At 33.5% G+C, this 6,217-nt stretch overlaps 1 long non-coding RNA gene across 1 annotated transcript; it reads right to left on the reverse strand.

Moving 5' to 3' along the window:
* Positions 1 to 3,484: 3,484 nt before the first annotated feature.
* LOC127084819 (uncharacterized) lies at positions 3,485 to 5,141 on the reverse strand. Its single transcript, XR_007788800.1, has 2 exons — positions 4,957 to 5,141; positions 3,485 to 3,668 (listed from the first exon to the last, which is right to left on the reverse strand). It is a non-coding gene; the product is annotated as an uncharacterized LOC127084819 (long non-coding RNA).
* Between the last annotated feature and the right edge of the window lie 1,076 nt (positions 5,142 to 6,217).

A 6,217-nucleotide genomic window follows, 5' to 3' on the forward strand; every position in this document is an offset into this window, starting at 1 on the left:
GCTCTTTTTGGCTTGTGCTCCAATTGCTCTATTTTATCAAATCTTCTTAAAGAACAAACTTGTGTGGTTTAAGAAACAATATTCCTTAAATCATTAACTCAGAGATTAATCTTCCTAAAGGCACATATACTATATATATACATGTTAAAAATGGACTGAGTAGGTGTAGGGCACACTAAAGTAGGGACTTAGGCTTGAGAACATTGCTAGCCTGGGTGAGAGAAGGGAACTCATAAACTCCATCCTTGCCAACTTGACCTTCAAGAAGAATGTCATGGGAGACCTCAGAGTGGACGAGACATTTGTCAGCGGAGCATTATTGTCACGCCATAATTGCCCAACACTCATTAGATTCTTGGTAATAGTAGGATTACTACTTCATCTAAATCCATGGGACCAAACTTGCTCTCAACAACAAAAACAACTAGAGCAAAGTCAGCAGAAAGACCTTCAGGATTACATCTATGTGATGAGATGCAGAAATCGAATTTCCAAAAGAGGCAAGAGCATAAACAATGGTACAAATCTTATGAAAATACTCCTGAACAGATGAATTGTCAAGAGTTAGGGCACAAAGCTCCACACAAAGCTGTCTAGCACGTGGACGAGTCTGCTTCTGAAAATAACTAACAAACGATCCCAAAGTTGATGCGCATGAGTGCATCCAAGCACACGCGATAGAATCTCATTAGACAACGTAGATTGAAACCAATAAAGAAGTATCTGATCCTTTTGAAGCCAACGTGAGTACTCAGGTTAACGTTACTAATTGCACGAGCATCATCATCAATGAATTTCAAAGGAATTCATGTACATACAACGCATTCCATTAGACCGTACACATTGATATGCGGTTCGATTTGTTGGCGCCATAAGTGAAAGTTCTTCTCATCCAATTTGTGCCCGATCTTGAAAAAGAAGTGAAGACAACTTGATTCTTGAACTGAATTCACAATCGCGATCATCAGAGAAGGCGAAACTTGAGTAGAAGCTACCGGCAATGACGCCGGTTGCGACGTCGTATCCATGGTTATGACCTAGATTGTGGTCTAACAATCTGATACCATGTTAGAAGTAGTAAATAGAGTAGAGAGACTCATTTTGAGTTTTAACTAACTTTTTGATATTTGAAAATTAGTAAGTTACAATTCGAAACTGTTTTGCTTTTATACTTGGCAAAATACATGACCTGTTAGAGCAAGTTCCTGAGACACTAAAGCTGATAAGTGTTAGTCTTGAGACCTGCATTTGCTATTCAAGATATTCTATGGACTTATCTAATATTTCTTAAAGTCAGAAATCCTATCTCTCATATGTTTTGGAGATAATAGCAGATATGTTGATTTTGTTCTAATGCTCCAAATGATATAAAAAGTGTTTATGAATCAAGTAATATACCATTTGGTCTTGAAAATTACTTGTTGTGTTGAGATTGATGTGGTCCTATTTAACTAAAGATCCAATGCAAGACATGAGATACCACCGGTGTTGAGAAGCGCTGTCAACTAAAACTAGCGTCAGTGAATACCTCTATTCTGAGTTTGTGTTTCTGCTGAGAGATTCAAAGAGAGAGATGCACAGTACTTGCGTGGTTCTCGTCCGAAAAGAGCATCACGCAAAAAAGAGTGAAAAAGTTCTAGAGAATTCAAGGACTTTTAGTCCCTCAGTTTTGCACCAACAGAAGAGTTATACATAGTGAATTGCACACCAATATATACACATATGCAGTCCCATCCTTAAGTGTAGAATAACCTATGATCATTGAATGACAAGTTGGTTAATCTACGTATTTCTAAAATCAGTATTGCTATTCCTACCCCATTTCTTATATCAAATATTTACGGTGTATATGCTCTTCACAATATTTATACGGTAAATAATATATTTATAATACGGTGAACAATGTATTTTTAAAATAAAATGATATGTATGTAAACGGTGTCTATAAACAGTGTACGTAAACAGTGACATAAATAGTGAAAAAAATTGATTAATTAAATGTAAAAGGTTGATTAATAAAGTGATGAAGTCGGTTAATAAATGTTCTGATATTAAAAATAATTTTTAGTGATAAATCAAAATTGGTTAATGAAAAGTAAAAGGTTGACTAATGAAGTTATGAAATTGGTTAATAAACGTCCAGACATTAAAAATAATTTTGAATAGTCACCAAAATTGGTTAATACAAGTTATGAAGTTGGTTAAAAAATTATGAAATTGGTTAATAAACATTTAGATAATAAAAAGAAATTATTATTTTTTATATATTTTTTAAAAATAATATATTATTATAATATTTTACTGTTTCTCTTTTCGTACCCTAAAATTTGTCCTTTTTCATCTTTTACTCAACCCATGACTTGAGATTCATCTGCACATATTCATGCTTCATTCATATGCACTTATGTTGACATCAGTTAATATATAGACTCAAAGCTGATGATTGATTCAAAATCCTAATTCTCGACTTTGGGTATTCATTTTTCCTTGAGTATGTATAAAATCCTAATTCATTGGGAAAGAGGCTCTTGGATTACAGATCTTCTTGCTTGAGATGTCATTTGGTTCAAGGTTGGTCCAAACAACTATCCATATGGTGATTTCAAGACTCATATATTTTGGATTCATGTTCGCATTAGTGCATTGGCCTTTTGGGTCCTTGATTGGTCATTTGGTCCAGGGCTTAAAATCATTAGTCTTTGGTCTTTGATCCGGGTCTTTAGTGCATTGGCCACTAGCCCATTTTACACAAGAAATCTCTAATTTCTAGCTTACAATTGATTTTGGTCAACTTTTAACTTTTTGGTCAACTAATTGACAAAAGTCAACCATCCATTCCTAAGTCCATATTGTCTTGACTTTGATAACATTGATCATTGTCTATGCCCGTTCGACTCACATCGTTGTTATATACATCACAATGTTATGCTTCTTTCAAGATAATTTTGGGATTTCGATTTGGTTTTTATTGATTTTCAATCTCAAATTGATTCTAATTTTAAATTAATTTTAATCGATTGAATTTTGGAATTTTTGATTTGATTTTAATTGATTTTTTTATTTTCAATTTAATTTTAATTAATTTTTAATTGATTAATTTCAAATTAAATCTAATTACAAATTAGTAATGTAATTTCAATTTTAGTTTAATTTGACTTTTAAATTGATTTTAATTGATTCTAATTTTAAACTAATTAATTTTGATGAATGTTGGATTTTTCAAGTCGATTTTAATTGGTTTAAGAAATTATTTTACCATTTTTTATTTTAATTTTTAATTGTGTTCAAATATCAATCCAATCCATTTAAATATCCAACTTCACAATTAACTTTTTAAATCCAACTTTAAATTAACATTTGAAACCATTTGACCTTAACTTTTCGAAATCATTTCATTTAATTTTCCAAGCCCATTTCAATTGACTTTTCAAGATTAATAATGTTTATTAATGTTTAATCTCATTCATGTTTTTCAATTACAACATTTCCATTCAAATTTTAATCCATATTTGAAACCAATAGTTTACATTTACAATACCATTCACAAACAATTCACAAATCCTAACTCTAAATTCTACATTTTGTTCATTATCCTCATCCTTGTAAGTCTCCAAAAGTCTTGATGGTTCTTCATTCCATGCCAAGCCAAGGTCATGAGTGCACCAACCCTATAATAACCAATTTCAACCTGTTAATACCATGCATATAACCAAACCAAACCAGAATTCATATAATTAACATGAGCATTGCAGCATGCACATGATAAAACTACACCACTCCATCCAATAATTTATGGCCTCATTAACAATTAATTTTTCAATTCAAGCTTAATTTCATAACACAACAAGGATAACGAGTCTGTACAACAATAATTAGTTTGCATATCCAACAGGATTTGAATCTATCCAACTAACAAACAATAACTCCTAACAATTAACATGGCATACGATTTGAAATAGTTCCTAGTTTCAACAACTGTTCAAGCTTTAAGTAATCCAATCTACTCCTAATCCTAATATCAGTACTAACCTTCTCACAAGCATACTTTTTATGATAGCAAAATGACCCCTACATCTGTTATGTTGGCAAAATAACTCAGTGTAAAAACTGTCTAAAACAAATTTCAGGGACTACCCTGCAGAACCAATAAGTGAAACGTAAAGCTCACGAGTCACACGTGCAATGCATAACTCAACCTGCACATTCTGATCCAAAAGAACAAGTTGAGTGTCACAGTAAGCCAAGAATGCAGCACCAAATCACAACTGTCCTAAGGCAATGCAAACAACCCGGTACAACAACTTCTAACCGGGAATGACAACATAATTGAATTATGATGGAATTCAAACTAACAGTTAACTACAACTGAAGTTCATAACCAACTTCCCTTTGAAATAAAATAAGCAGATTGATGAGACAATAAGAGAGGAGATGTGTGAATTCACAAGCACTGAATCAGTGAGTTCTCAAGCCAGCAAAGGTCTCCCTATTGAAGGGAAGAAGAACAATCCAAGTAATTGGTCACAAGACTCCCTAATAAAGAAGACATCACTGAATCCAATAAGAAAATATCAAATGATGATGGAGGTTATGCCCTAAGGAGCAGTCTGTTTTTCTAGATCAATAAGAAGCAAACATGTGCTTCTTGGTGTACTACTGAAGCTGAAATCAGAGAAAGTCTCTCTAAACTAATGTTGAAGGGAACTGATGTCAAACAGGATGCCATAATATTATATGGTGAAAATTTGAACTCTATCAGATACTTTATTCAACATGACTGGAAAAAGAACCTTGATAGTTATAGTCAACTAATCAAGAATCTTGTTGAAGGAAAGGTTGTTACTCTGGATCATATGGATAACAAGGAACAACTTATTTTTATGTTTAAAGAAAATCAAATTGAAAACATATACAACGAGATTGGAACTTGCACTATCGAGGAGTTATAGCAATTACAAATGGGGAGGAATGCAATAATTCTTTATCTGTCCTCCATGTTCTGATGCATAAGCAAAGTGCTATGGTGAAACCTGTCAAAAGTTGGAAAAAGAGATCTCTGCAAAAGACTAGTTTCAAGAAGACGTGTTCTAAGGTGGTGACAAGGAATTTTTGTGTCAACACTCCTAAAACATGTGACAAGTGCAAGGAATGCAGAAAGATCTTTGACAGGGGAAAGAGATGGAAGACCACGTGAATGTGTTCAGTTTGTGTGCTTCCACCTGCTATTCTATTGTGTGCAATATGTGTGCTTGTTAGTATATTTTATGTTTGTTCTGGTGTTATGCCACATGTCTTGACATGTTGATTAACATGTTATGATAAGACTGTACTACTACTAAGGGGAAAGTAGTTATTGTGATTGCTTGGTGTATGCAACTATTCAGGGGGAGCATGATAATTTTTCATGCTTGTTGGTGTTTCTATTGCTATTGGAGTTCTGTGTGTGCATGATTGCTTATCATGCCTATTTTTACTGTAGTGAATGTTGATACTACTGCTGGTACTTGTGCAGATGTCAAACCAAATGTTCTGACATCTTGCCTGAAGTTTTTTTTGAAACTTTGGTTTCTCTTATTTTTTAGGCTTATTTTTTTTCTGTTGCATATGCCTCTGATGTTTGAACTTGGACATTTCATATTGTTTGGATGTTCCCTTAAGGGGGAGTCCCGATTATGTGTGACAGGGGGAGTACATAACCTGTCTGTTATGTAACTGCATAATTATCTCTGATATATTTTATGTTTGCAGTTTGTACAAAGTTTACATGTTTTCCATGTAACTTGTGTTTGTGGTTTTATTCCTTTCTCTAGATTTATTGTGCTTTGGTTGTTTTAGCCAAAATTTGCCAAAGGGGGAGATGGGCCTTTGCACTAAATATTGCACCTCTGTGTGTTATGGTGTGTACCTATAATTCACATGTTCTTCTACTAATTTGCTCTATTATTTTGCTTCCATTGATGAATGTCTGCTTGGTTTGTCATATTCTGACTAAAAATGGGGAGTAGATAGTGAAGAGTTGTGCTCTTGATTTATTTTATTCTTTATGTGAAGGCTATTTTTTTGAGGGGGAGTATGTTTCCTGTATAACAATGGGAGTTATTTATGTGTTACTGATCATGACATTCAGAGGGAGTTTGATTTGTTTGTACCAAGGTTGTTGTGTATTTACTGTGATGTCAGACAGAATGTCTTGACATTTTGTTTCAGAGAATTTTGC

Source organism: Lathyrus oleraceus, chromosome 5 (genome assembly GCF_024323335.1).
Source record: "Lathyrus oleraceus cultivar Zhongwan6 chromosome 5, CAAS_Psat_ZW6_1.0, whole genome shotgun sequence".
Lineage (NCBI taxonomy): Eukaryota > Viridiplantae > Streptophyta > Magnoliopsida > Fabales > Fabaceae > Lathyrus > Lathyrus oleraceus.